The following is a 15,157-nucleotide window of genomic DNA, read 5'->3' on the forward strand; positions in this document are numbered from 1 at the left end:
GGGGGTCCAATCTCGGAGGGGCTCCAGCCCCTCCGCCGCCATGGAGGCCATGTACAAGAGGGGGAACTCTCCTCCCATCTAGGGGGGGGCAAGGAAGAAGAAGAAGGGGGATCTCTCTCCCCCTCTCTCCCGGTGGCGCGGGAGTGCCGCCGGTGCAAGGATCGTGACGATGATCTACATCAAAAATCTTGCTACTGTCAGCACCAACTTCCCCCCCCCTATGCAGCGGTGTAACCTCTCTTCTCCCCACCGTAATATCTACTTAAACATTGTGCTCAACTCCATATATTATTTCCCAATGATATTTGGCTATCCTATGATGTTTTAGTAGATCCGTTTTGTCCTATGGGTTAATCGTGATCTTGGTTGGTATGATTGTATATTTTATTTATGGTGTTGTCCCACGGTGCCCTCCGTCTCATGCAAATGTGAGGGGACCCCGCTGTAGGGTGTTGCAATGTGTTCATGGTTTGCTTATTATCGGTGTTGCGGGGGTGACAACAGCCTAAACGTGGATAAGTGGGTTATGGCGTATGGGAGTAAAGATGACTTGATACATAATGCTATGGTTGGGTTTCATGACCTTAATGATCTTTAGTAGTTGCGGATGCTTGCTAGGGTCCAATCATAAGTGCATAAGATCAGAGTAGAGAAAGTATGTTAGCTCATGCCTCTTCCTCATATAAAATTAAAAGAATGATTACCGATACTTGTTATCGATTGCATAGGGACAAATGACTTTGTGGTTGACAAAAGCTATTCACTTTTATTACCTTGCAATTTATTCATAGTTTTATTCCCGCAAAGTACTTGTAGTTCTATTTTGGCAAAATAGTTTCATACTTGTTTTAGGTAAAGCAAACGTCAAGTGTGCGTAGAGTTGTATCGGTGGTCGATAGAACTTGAGGGAATATTTGTTCTGCCTTTAGCTCCTCGTTGGGTTTGACACTCTTATTTATCGAAGAAGGCTACAAATGATCCCCTATACTTGTGGGTTATCATACGCGCCGTTGGTCGGGGCACGGAGCAGTGGGGCGGCGGGTGTGCAGAGCGTGGCTGGGGTGGCTGGCACGGGGCTAGGCGAGCGCGCGCGACGTGCGGGACCTAACGATGGCAGCAGAAAAGGAGTAGCAGTGGGGGAGGGGCACTCGCGCCAGCGAGGCGCGGGCGGAGCGTGACGCCAGGCAGCGGAGGGAGACGGTGGCTGCAACAAGCTAAGGGAAGGAGGAGGAGGGCACTGGCTCACTACCGTTGCAGGGAAGGCCCGGGGAAGATGGTGATGCAGTGGAGGCGACAGGATCAACGGTGGCATCTGGCGGGTGCGAGGAATAGGATGACAGAGATCCGGTGATGCTGTGTTGCCCGGCTTGCGCTGGTAGTCGGAGTCTATAGAGAGGAAGCAGGCGAGGCTTCTGGCGCGATCTCAGCTGGCGAGGTGCACGGTAGCCACGCAGATAAGGCCGTCCAAGGCGACTGCGGTGGTGGCTGTGGCGGATCTGGGCGAGAGAGAGGGCGACGAGGGACAGAGGGGGCAAGTGGGCGAGTGGGGAGGGAGCTCGAGGCATTCGGGCTGGCCTTATCCCCTCGCCGGTGATGTGGCAGTACGGGGCGGTGCGCCCGGTCAGATGGGGACGCGTCTCGGTCGGAGGAGTAGTGAGGAAGGGATTCGACCGTGCGGGGAAAGGTGGCCGACTTACTGGGGTGGGCTAAAGCCCAGTGGGGCAAGGGGGGCTTCTCTCTTCTCCTTTTTCCTTTCTTTTGCTCTTTTCTTTTTACACAAATGCTTTGCAATATTTGAGCTGCCAAAAAGGATTCTATAAAATGTGGGACTTGGTCACCTAATTACATTGCAATAGTTGGCACTGCCACAAAAAGATTGTGAGGCTTTTGGAATAGTCTGCAATTTTTATAAATTAAAAAGGCATTTAATCTATTGTTTTAGCCACTATTTTAGATAGTTTAGTGCACTTAAACACTTTTCATAAAGTTGGTTCACCACCAATATTAACAAGTGATTATTTGCCACATGATGAACATTTTTGTTTTCATGTCTGAGCAATTTTGAATTTCACTCATAATCTGAAATTGAATTCAACTGGAATTTGAAAGAGATATGAGACAATGATGAACAAAAACAATTGTTTAGCAAAAGGATTAACTTAACCCCAGGTGTTACTGTAGCATCATTACACAGGGGCGTTACAACTATCCTCCTCTAAAAGAAATTTCTGTCCCGAGAATTAAGAGGTAGAAGGGAAAAGATCGGGATATTTAGCCCGGATGTTACCTTCGTGTTCCCAAGTGGCTTCATCTTTAGAATGATTAGACCACTGCACTTTAAGAAACTTGGTAACCTTCTGGTGTGTTCGACGTTCAGCTTCTTCAAGAATGCGGATCGAATGCTCTTTGTATGTGAGATCATCTTGAACATCAATTAGTTTTGGATCCACTTCACGTTCTGGATCCTTGAAGCAATGAGAAGTTGCGACATGTGGAAAACGTCATGGACATGAGAGAATTGAGGTGGCAACTCCAACTGATAGGCCACCTGTCCACGACGGGCGAGAATACGGAAGGGACCAATATAGCGAGGAGCTAGCTTTCCCTTGACTCCGAACCGATGAGTGCCTCTCAAAGGAGTGGCACGCAGATAAGCTTGTTCACCAGGTTGACAAGTTGAACCCAGTGTTTCCGGTCATAGTTGCTCTTTTGGCGGGATTGGGCCGCCTAGAGATTATCCCGGACAATACAAAACTGCTCTTTAGCTTGTTGAATAATGTCTGGACCAATGAGCGTCCGTTCCCCAGTTTTTGACCAATTCAGAGGGGTTCAACACTTACGTCCATAAAGCACTTCGAATGGTGCCATTTTCAGGCTGGCTTGATAGATGTTGTTATAAGAGAACTCCACATAAGGGAGAGATTCTTCCCATTTCTTGTCGAAAGAGATTACACAAGCCCGAAGCATGTCTTCAATAATTTGATTGACTCGCTCGACTTGGCCTTGGGATTGGGGATGATAGGCAGTGCTCCAGGTAATATGAGTTCCCATTGCCTCTTGGAAACTATCCTAGAACTTAGAAGTGAAAATACTGCCGTGGTCTAAACCGATCTCCTTCGAAATGCCGTGGAGTGACACAATTATGGAGATATACAAGTTTGCTAGTTGGCTAGCTTGATTGTCTCCTTGACTGGCAGAAAGTGAGCAACCTTCGAGAATTGGTCGATAATGACAAAGATAGCATCGTTACCATTCTGTGACTTAGGAAGGCCAGTGACAAAGTCCATCTGAATCTTATCCCACTTCCATTCAGGAATCGGAAGTGGTTGTAGAAGTCTAGCCGTTTATGATGTTCTGCTTTGACGCGATGGCAAACGTCAGACTCTTCGATATATCAAGCAATGTATTGCTTCATCTTAGACCACCAGTACTTTTGAAGGATGTCTAGATACATCTTGGTACTTCCCAGATTAATAGAGAGCCAGGTGTCATGTGCTGCTTTCATCACCTCCTGAAGTACAAGGTTCCATCTTCACCAAGTGAAAAATCTCTGGATTTCTCTAAGGGAATATCCTTTTTCATCATATCAACATGGGCATCTTTGGCTTGATCAGACTTAATTGCTTTCAGAAGAGTTGGTTCCAAGACAAGGTTATTCAGAGAACCCTGTGGAACTAGTTGAAGGTTCAGCTTGCATAGCTCTTCATAAATGCGGTGTTGTGCTTTGTAGAACATGTGATTGTTGCAATATGAGACTTTCTTCTCAAGGCATTGGCCACTACATTAGCCTTGCCAGGGGTATAGGATATACCGCAGTTGTAGTCAATAATAGCTTCCATCCATCGCTGCTGACGGAGGTTCAGATCTGGCTAAGTAAACAGGTACTTCAGACTCTGATGATCGGTGAAAATCTCACAACGATTACCGAGAAGGTACTGTTGCCATAGCTTTAGTGCATAGATAACCGCAATGAGCTCGAGGTCGTTAACTGGGTAGTTCTCTTCATGAGGACGCACTTGACGAGAGGCATAAGCAATCACTCTGCGCTCTTGCATTAGGACACAGCCTAATCCTTGACGTGAAGCATCGCAATAGATGACGAAGTCCTTGCAAGAACCAGGGGAGCAAGCACTGGGGTGGAAGTCAGCTTGTCCTTTAGTGCCTGGAAACTTTCCTGACATTTGCCTATCCAATTGAACTTAACGCCCTTGTGAAGCAGATTAGTCTAGGGCTTGGCGATCATGGAGAAGTTCTCGACAAAATGGCGGCAATAGCTGGCAAGTCTGAGAAAGCTTCTGACTTGCTTGACAGTCTTCGGAGGGGTCCAGTCAAGAATAGCCTGAACGCACTCTGGGTTGACGGCAATACCATCCATGGATATGACATGCCCAGGTAGGTTACTTCGGGAAGCCAAAATTCGCACTTTGAATACTTGGCATAAAGTTGATGCTCTCGAAGCTTTTCCAAAACAAGACGAAGATGTTCAGCATGTTCTTCTTTGTTCTTGAAATAAACAAGGATATCATCCAGATAAACCACGACGAATTTGTCGAGGTATTCCATGAATATATAGTTCATTAGACGAGAGAATGTAGCTGGAGCATTGGTTAAACCGAATGACATGACGGTGTACTGATATGAACCATATCGAGTAACAAAGGTGGTCTTGGGAATATCCTCTTCACAAACACGGATTTGGTGGTAACCCAACCTCAAGTCGGGTTTAGAGAATATCGATGAATGAGTCAGTTGATCATACAGATCATTGACCCGAGGAAGGGGATATTTGTTATGAATTGTAGCTTGGTTGATAGGACGGCAGTCTTGGACCAAACGGTTCGTTCTGTCCTTCTTCTTGACGAAGAGAGAATGTGCTCCCCAAGCAGAGGAGCTTGGACGAGTGAAACCCTTGCGAAGAGATTTGTCGATTTCCTCCTTAAGTTCAAGGAGCTCATGAGGCGGCATCTTGTAGGATCGTTTGGCGATAGGAACTGTGCCTGGTTTCAAGTTGATGACGAACTCGACAGCTTGAGCAGGGAGTATTCCTGGGAGTTCTTCTGGAAAGACATCTTGGAAGTTGCGAACGACCGGAATCTTTTCAATTCCCTCAAGAGGTGCTGCGTTCGACGAATTCAAGACATAAAGTCGTGTTTCAGCATTTTGAACAATCTGAGCATGGTAGCTTACTATCTCATTGGAAGTATGTAGGAGATGAATGACTTTTGTGGCGCAAATGATAGAGGCAGTATGTGCTTTCAACCATTCCATTCCTAGAATGAGGTCAATATTGGAAGACTCTAGAATTATGTGAGAAACAAGGAATTCCAACCCTTCAATTTCAACGGGAGTCGCGACCAATCATGGTAGTTTGACATCGGCCCGCAGGGGTGCGTACAACTATCGGAGTGTTCATGGGCTCGCATCAAATGTCATGTGCATATGCAAAAATTTCTGACATGAATGAATTTGATGCTACTGAATTGAATAAAACAGAAGTCGGTACTGAATTAATGAGAAGAGTACCCATCATAGTTGTAGGCTAGTCTTGAGCTTCATTCAGATCAACATTGTTAGCCTGACCATGACCATAAGGCCTGGCATTGTTGTTGCAGGGCTGATTGTTACCACGACCAGCAGCGGGAAGAGCCAGTTGATTCTGATTCTGAGGACAGTACCTAGAACGGTGACCTGGAAGGCCATACTTGAAGCACAAACCATCATTGGGATTGGCAGCAGGAGCTTGGGGTGGTGCAGTCCGAAGAGGATGCCTAGGTGGCGGAGGAGGCAGACATGGAGCAGCATAGGACTGTCTTGGTGCAGGTGCAGTTGGATGATACATGATGTGAGGTATCCAAATCCGATGCTTCTACGAGGGCGGGCCTGAAGATGAGCCAGCGTCACGGTTGCGCCTAAGGGATTCCTGATGTTCCTGCAGACCAGTCTCGACCTGAATGGCCTTGTTCACCAAGGTGGCGAAGTCGGCAAAGTCATGAACGAGGAGTGCTAGCTTGATATCAGGGTGAAGTCCATCGCGAAACTTTTCTTGCTTACGAGCATCAGTAGAAATGTCTTCTTCAGCGTAGTGGGACAAGTCCAAGAATTCCTGCTGATAAGCGTCTACAGTATTGTTGCCTTGGGTGAGGTTGCGGAACTCGCACTTCTTCTTGTCAATGATTCCCTGAGTAATGAAGCGGGCACGGAAGGTAATTTGGAAATCCGACCAAGAGATGATTGCTCCAGCCGGTAGAGTACGCCTGTGGCTGTCCCACCATTGAGCAGCAGGACCCTTGAGGAAGAAGGATGTGAAGGTAACATAGTTGGCAGTGGCAACACTAGCAGACTCCATCTCATACGTGATGTCGCGGAGCCAGTCATTAGCATCAAGGGGCTGAGTTGAGCTGCGGTAGATGGTCGGGTTGAGGCGCATGAAGTCTTGTAGAGTTACCAGGGTTGGCTGTTGATTCATATTTGGGCGAGGAAACCGAGCCATCATTCCTTCCATGAACTGGCGATTCAGCTCAAACTGTTGTGTCATTCCAGCCAAGAATTCGGGCGGTGGTGGATCGTTGGCACCACGGCCACGACTAGCGGGTCTAACCATCCTACGAACATGTAACAAGGGTAGTTCAGCATCGAGCATTTGTAAAGACAAGGATCATTCATGATGAAACTTGCATAATGAAAGAGGTACGATGGATACCACATAGTAGTCAACACGACATTGTGTGTACTATTCAAGATACTATTCTAAGGAATAACTATGGCTTATCCAACTTTGGGGTTAATGTGGTCATGGGATCCTAATGTTAGAGTTGGTAAATTCATTTAACCCGAATTTAAGAGATGTCGGAGTCCCAGAGTATAGACGAGGAGTAAAAGATCCTAATACCACCCAATGGCAACGTGGGCCCGTAAGACACACAACCATGTTAGTAAAAGTTTTTCAGTGACTAGACTCAACTTCGGCCAAGGAGTTGGAAAGGGGGCTACCTACATGCAGTCGACTCTGATACCATCTTATGATGCCCCTGATTCAATCATACACTAATCATACACGGAAATGTGTATGATCAAGATCAGGGACTCATGGGAAGATATCACAACACAACGCTAGACACAAATTAAAATAATACAAGCTTTATATCACAAGCCAGGGGCCTCGAGGGCTCGAATACATAAGCTCAAAAACAATCGAGTCAACGTAAGCAACATTATCTGAGTACAGACATGAGTTAAACAAGTTTGCCTTAAGAAGGCTAGCACAAAAGCAACATCGACCGAAAAGGCAAGGCCTCCTGCCTGGGAGCCTCCTAACTACTCCTGGTTGTCGGCGGCCTCCACGTAGTAGTAGGCACCCTCGGTGTAGTAGTAGTAGTCGTCTTCGTATGTGGCGTCTGGCTCCTAGGCCTCCACCATCTGGTTTCAGAATTCCAGAAGAAAGGAAAAGAGGAAAAATTGGAAGCAAAGCAACCGTGACTACTCATCCAAGGTACTCGCAAGCAAGGATCTACACTACATATGCATCGGTATCAACGAAATGGGTAGTATCTGTGGACTGAACTGCAGAATGCCAGAAGAGAAGGGGAAAGCCTAGCCTATCGAAGACTAGCATCTTCAAGCAGCATTCAGAAGAGTATAGAATAGCAGTTTATATATAGCAAACATGTTGTAACATTAGCGCCCAGAGATCCTTTCTCGGCTCCCTGCGAGAAAGCCATCCCAGAGCCACATATCCATAACATGCCTTAGCATTCAGTATCCATTTCCAGTTGTATCGATCGGGATGCAACTCTGAGCATCCATTACCATGGACAAGGCTATTCGAATAGATCAATCTTCCCTACATGGGTGCACCAATTTAGCCAACACGCTCGATCAACTCCGACCGGACACACCATCAGGTCATGACCGCCCTCGGAAGATCAACACACCGCAGTTCTACCTAGGCTTGTCAGAGAGGCCTGCATGTTGATCTACATCCTAAGCGCGCAGGGGTCTTGGGCCCATCACCTTTGCACTCCTGCATGTTGTGTACGCGGCCGTTGAGCAGACCAAGCTACCTCCTTAAAAAAGGCAGGTGCTGACGCAGTCCAACCCGGCGCGCGCCGCTCCATCGTTGTTGTTTGTTGAGCTTTCGGCTGATACATACGACGAAGAGTGCCCATACTTATTTTCACGTGGTGTTTAGTGCGAAAAGTCCAGAGGCCTACTCGGATCAAATATCCAAAGCGTTAGTGTCTTGGTAGTGTGCGGTAACAAGCAGGGACACGATCATGTGACTCCGTCGCCCCATCTCATGGACTTGCGCCAAGGGCTAAGAATGCCCGGCCACGCTGCGTGGAAACCTTGAGGGTATCCTCCAGATCAACCCGACTTCACATCACTCGCGGGTGCCCCTCGGGAACGACCCGATGTCATCATGGTTCTATGGTAACTCAAATTAACCGTGTGTCTAAAACGGCAAGGGGCAAACTTGAGGAAGCACCCTCGATGGATTCCCACTCGATGTAGCCATCAAGGTGGACTTGGAGGAATCACCCTTGTTGGTCCACTTGAGGGGTTGCACGACAATCATTATCGGGAGTGGTGAGGAAGGAATCACCCTCGATGACCACGACCGAATAGCTACACTATAGGGTTAAAATCAGAAGTGCTCACGAGGTATCACCCTCGGCACTCAATAGTAACTCTACAGAGGCGTACAACTAAGGGGGGTGATGTGCGGTGTCGGGGCCTGGATGTCGATCAGGTTGATCGAGTCATCGAACATAAATCGAGGCAATTGGGACAAGGTGGGGGGTCACTGATGGATCTCTAACTAGCCTATACTAAGCAATTTAGAATAAGCAGGTAAGGTATGAAAGCAGGTAGCAAAAACAGGCTATACATCAAAATAGGAGCAAACAATAACAGTAGCAAAATCTAATGCAAGAATAAGAGAGAATGGAATCGGCGATATTAGAGTGATCAAGGGGGGGGGGGCTTGCCTGGAAGCTGTGCTAAAAAGGAAGAAGTGTCGTCGTCAATGTAGTCGATCACAAGGGCAACATCAGTCTCGGGGTCTAGCAGAGAGAAGAGGGGGAATAAACAATAAATATAAAGCAAACAAAGTATCATGAAGCATAACATGGCAATACGCGATGTTAGGGGTGAACTAACGTAGAGCTAGACGTTGTAGACAGAGAGGTAACATCCGGAGGGGTTTTTTCGGCGTCTGACGTTTTCTAGACAGGTGTAAAGAGAGGGGACGGTTCCATGTATAGCATGCTAGGGGCATGTGACTTATGAACAGACCACGTATGCGGATTCGTTGGATTTTTCTGAACAACTTTCATATATATAAAAATTTCATCGGAGCTACGGTCTAATTTCTATTAATTTTCTAAGTTTTAAACATATTCTGTAATTATTTTAACTACTTCACTCGACCAGTATGATGTCATTACTGCATCAGCGGTTAACAGACTAGTTGACCAGGTAACGGGGTCCACGGGGGATCCACTGACAGTGACTGGGCGATGCCAGTCAGCCATTGACTGGGACAACAGGGCCAGCCGAGCCCCAGGGGCCACGGGGCAGTGACCTAGCGAGGTGGACCCGGACGTCCACGTCTGCGCCGGCGTTTGGGGAGCCCCAGCGAGCATTCTCGCGGCGGAGGGGCACCGGATCTCACCGGAATCGCCATTCCGGTGATCATTTCATGCGTGGGCGGGCGCTACGGGATGGGCGCAGTGCCGCGCATCCATCTGTGGCCTCGCCTGGGGCGGTGGGCGGCCGGAGCGGTGGCGAGGTCAAGCGAGAAGTCGGTGACCGAAGCGAGCGAGGCGGCTGCACAAGCGCGAGCAACATGGGAGGGGTGGGAGGGGCAGTAAGCGGTCGAGCACGCGTGTTGGATAGCGTGCACGTGCGTGAGTAGGGAAGGCGGGCATGGGCGAGCTTGGGCGACGCGAGCGCAGCGGCCATGGTGGTCGGAGCTTGCTGGGACGGCTTTATGCGCGTTTGTTCGAGGCATGGAGCAGTGGGGCAGCAGGCGCGCAGAGCGCGGCCGGGGTGGCTGGCGCGCGGCTAGGCGAGCGCGCCCGGCGTGCGGGACCTAGCGATGGAAGCAACAAAGTAGTTGCAGAGGGGGAGGGGCACTCGCGCTAGCGAGGCGAGGGCGGAGCACGAGACCATGCAACGGAGGGAGACGGCGACTACGACAAGCTAAGGGCAGGAGGAGGAGGGCAGTGGCTCACTGCCGTTGCAGGCAAGGCCTGGGGATGATGGCGATGTATTGGAGGCGATGGGATCAACGGTGGCATCCAGCGGGTTCGAGGAAGAGGATGACAGAGATCCGGCAATGCAGTGTCGCTCGCCTTGCCCTGGTAGTTGGAGTCGACGGAGAGGAAGCAGGCGAGGCTTCTGGCGCGATCTCAGCTGGCGAGGTGCACGGTGGCCACGCAGACGAGGTCGTCCATGGCGATTGCGGTGGTGGTTGTGGCGGATCGGGGTGAGAGAGAGGGCGACGAAGGAGAGAGGGGGCAAGTGGGCGAGTGGGGAGGGAGCCCGAGGCATCGGGGCTGCCCTTATCCCCTCGCCGGTGACGTGGCAGTATGGGGTGGCGCGCCCGGTCTGGCGGGGACACGCCCCGGTCAGAGGAGCAGTGAGGAAGGGGATCGACCGTGCGAGGAAAGGTGGGCCAGCTTGCTGGTGTGGGCTAAAGCCCAGTGGGGCAAGGGGTGGCTTCTCTCTTCTCCTTTTTCCCTTCTTTTGCTCTTTTCATTTTACACAAATGCTTTGCAATATTTGAGCTGCCAAAAAGGATTCTGTAAAATGTGGGATTTGGCCACATAATTACATTGCAATAGTTGGCACAGCAGAAAAAGATTGTGAGGCTTTTGAAATAGTTAACAATTTTTATAAATTAAAAGGCATTTAATCTATTGTTTTAGCCACTGTATTAAATAGTTTAGTGCACTTACACACTTTCAAAAAGTTGGTTCACCACCAATATTAACAAGTGATTATTTGCCACATGATGAACATTTTTGTTTTCATGTCTGAGCAATTTTGAATTTCACTCATAATTTGAAATTGAATTCAAATGGAATTTGAAAGAGATATAAGACAATGATGAACAAACAATTGTTTAGCAAAAGGATTAACTTAACCCAGGGGTTACTGTAGCATCATTACACAGGGGTGTTACACCTAACAAGAAAGGTAAGGGGAAGGGCGCCGCACCGGGCCCGTCGGCCTGCCAGGGCCTGCGCCTGCGTAGCTGAGGCCAGTGATCCTCAACAAGGAGGGCTTGGACAAGGTGCGGCTGATGATGTCCGGCGCTCGCAACAGGAATGGGGCGACGAAGATTTGGCCAGCGTCGCGCCCCGCGATTCAACAAGGGGCCACGACCTTCCCGTTCTTTATCCACTCCATCCTTGCTCTGATTTCTTCAATGTCGTACTCAGCCATTACCAAATCCACGCGCTGCATCTGCACCCAAACTTCGTTCTCCTCCTCTCCATATTCTCCTACCTCGGCGAGGCTTTCTTAGGGGTAATGCCCTTAGTGGCCCTCCTCCGTAAGTTCTTCAGCCTTCGGCTGACCACGGCAGACCAATTCTCGGCCTGCGTGTCAGTTCACATGGCTAAGGGCATGGGCATGTACATCATCGACATGCAGATCCCCAAGGAGGTGGAAGGCTTCCATTAGCACTAGGTGTTCATGGAAGCGGGCCAACACAACCCCCTCCTTGAAACCCTGGAGGCGCCGGCGGTGAAGAGCTCTGGAAGGGGGCACGTCGAGTTAGCCGATGTCGTGCTGGAGCCGGCCATGGTGAGGATGCGGGAGCTGCTGGCCGGCGGGCTCAGAGCGAGCAAGGTTGTCAAGGAGTTCGTGTGCAAGCGCATTGCTCCCCTCCAGAGGCGCGCACGCCCAGTGTGGACTCACTTAGGCCTGGGGGACCGTTGAGGCTTAGCACCGATCGTCTCGCCCTGGAGGTGGTGGTGGGGCTGGCGCACATCCTTCTTGCCGCGGAGACACCCTTCCCGCCACGAGAGGCAGCCCCAATCTACTGCTTCGAGAACCGGGAACCCGTGCGGCAGGCATTCCACAATTTGATTAGTGGGGGATGGTGCCCGAGGGCCACGTAGGGCCCCGCGACAACCCGATCCAGGTGCTGTCGGGCTCCGGAGATGATAGTGACTCTGAGGCGGCGGCCATACCCGATGTCAGGAGCGAGGTGACGGCTGATACGTCCATTTTGCATCATGCTTTTATGTTGATATTTATTGCATTATGGGCTGTTTTTCCACATTATAGTACAATACTTATGCCTTTTCACTCTTATTTTACAATATTTACATGAAGAGGGAGAATGCCGGCAGTTGGAATTTTGGACCGAAAAAGAGAAACTCTGAGAGACATATTGTGCAAAACTCCAAATGTCTTGAAACTTTATGGAGAATTATTTTGGAATATATAAAAAAATATTAGGCGAAGAAGTTACAGAAGGGGACCCACCAGGAGGCCACAAGCCTAGGGAGCACGCCCTACCCACTAGGGCGCGCCCTAGGGCTTGTGGGCCCCCTGGCCATCGTTTGGTTCCCATCTTATGCTATATGGAGGGTTTTGACCTAGAAAAAATAAGGAGAGATCTTTCGGGATGAAGCGCCGCCATCTCGAGGTGGAACCTGGCAGAAGAAATCCAGGGCTCCGGCGGAGCTATTTTGCAGGGGAAACTTCCCTCCCGGAGGGGGAAATCAAAGCCATCGTCATCACCAACGATCCTCTCATCAAGGGAGGGTCAATATTCATCAACATCTTCACCAGCACCATCTCCTCTCAAACCCTAGTTCATCTCTTGTATCCAATCTTTGTCCCAAAACCTTAGATTGGTACCTGTGGGTTAGTAGTAGTGTTGATAACTCTCTGTAGTTGATGCTAGATTGTTTATTTGGTGGAAGATCATATGTTCAGATCCTTAATGATATTTATTACCCCTCTGATCTTGAACATAAACATGCTTCGTGAGTAGTTACGTTTGTTCCTGAGGACATGGGAGAAGTCTTGTTATAAATAATCAGGTGAATTTGGATTCGTTCGATATTTTGATGAGATGTATGTTGTGTTTCCTCTACTGGCGTTATGTGAATGTTGAATACATGAGACTTCACCATGATTTGGGCCTAGTGGAAGGCATTGGGAAGTAATAAGTAGATGATGGGTTGCTAGAGTGACAGAAGCTTAAACCCTAGTTTATGTGGTTCTTCGTGAGGGGCTGATTTGAATCCACATGTTCCATGCTATGGTTAGATTTATCTTAATTGTTCTTTCGTAGTTGCAGATTCTTGCGAGAGGGGTTAATCATAAGTGGGAGGCTTTTCCAAGTAAGGACAACACCCAATCACCGGTCCACCCACATATCAAATATCAAAGTAACGAACCCGAATCACATGAGCATGATGAAAACTAACTAGACAGTAATTCCCATGTGTCCTCGGGAGCGCGTTGCTTTATATAAGAGTTTGTCCAGGCTTATCCTTTGCTATAAAAAGGATTGGGTCACCTTGATGCACCTTTGCTACACTTGTTACTTGTTACCCATTACGAATTATCTTATCACAAAACTAGCTGTTACCGATAATTTCAGTGCCTGCAGAAAATACCTTGCTAAAAACTTCTTGTCATTTGCTTTTGCTTCTCGTTGGGTTCGACACTCTTACTTATCGAAAGTACTACGATTGATCCCCTATACTTGTGGGTTATTAAGACTCTTTTCTGGCGCCATTGCCAGGGAGTGAAGCGCCTTTGATAAGTGGAATTAGGTAAGGAAACATTTGTACTGCATGCTGAAATTTATTGTCACTTGTCACTATGGAAAATCATCCTTTGAGGGGCTTGTTCGAGGTATCTTCACCTCGACCGAAAGAGCAAAGAGTTTCTCCTCAACCCACTGCACCTACTGAAAATATTTATTATGAAATTCCTTTGGGTATGATAGCGAAACTGCTATAATCCTTATGCAGGAGATGGACACTACATCCTGATATGCATCAAATCTATGTGGCTGAAGTTTGTGGATTATTTGAGCTTGAAGTTTTACCTAAGGATGAAGTTAAGAAGAAGGTCTTCCCTTTATCTTTTAAGGGAAAGGCATTGACATGGTATAGGCTATGTGATGATATTGGAACTTGGAATTACAATCAATTGAAATTGGAACTTCATCAGAAGTTTTATCCTATGCATCTGGTTCATCGTGATCGGAATTATATATATAATTTTTGGCCTCGTGAAGGACAAATTATCGCGCAAGCTTGGGGGAGGCTTAAGTCAATGTTATATTCATGCCCCAATCGCGAGTTCTTAAGAGAAATTTTTATACAGAATTTTTATGCTCGGCTTTCTCGTAATGATCAATCCATGCTCGATACTTCTTGTATTGCCTCTTTTATGAAGAAAACTATTGAATTCAAATGGGGCCTTTTGGAAAAAATTAAACGCAACTTTGAAGATTGGGAGCTTGACTAAGGTAAGGAGTCAAGTATAAACCTTGAGTTTGATTGTGTTAAATCTTTTATGGATATTGATGTCTTCCATGAATTTAGCACTAAATATGGACTTGACTCTGAGATAGTAGCTTCTTTCCGTGAATCATTTTCTACTCATGTTTATCTCTATCAGTGGAACAAACCCTGGGTCCGTTGCCCGAACTGTGCACACGCCCAAAGACAAGATTACAACGCCATGATCAACCCAAGCATGATGGATCAATTCTCCTAAAGGATCCAAGTGCAGGACAGGAAGACCAAGATGAGCTAGAGGAGCAAGATATCGCTAAGAAAAGAACCTCCCTTACCAGGCAGGCGAGCCTGACAAGGTTGAGTTTGCCCCGGAAGCAAGCTTCGAGATCATCCTGGCAGGCCTGCCTGGGCTAGCGAAGGCAAGCCACACCACCGCTCCACCTCACAAGCGACCCAAGTCATCGATCAGTGCGGTGTCAAGCTCCAAAATGACTAAGTGGCTGCTTCTTGCTACATGGTAGCCGCTTCCTACAGCAAACGCCTCCATATGAGACACGTCTTGAGACTTGTCAAGCAAGCAGGTGCAAAGCTGGCAAGACAGCCCGACATCAATGGCTCCATCGACTATGGTGCCCAAGAAGAAGTCCGGTGCCGCA

The sequence above is a fragment of the Triticum dicoccoides genome, chromosome 6B (genome assembly GCF_002162155.2).
Source record: "Triticum dicoccoides isolate Atlit2015 ecotype Zavitan chromosome 6B, WEW_v2.0, whole genome shotgun sequence".
In the NCBI taxonomy this organism is placed as follows: Eukaryota; Viridiplantae; Streptophyta; class Magnoliopsida; order Poales; family Poaceae; genus Triticum; species Triticum dicoccoides.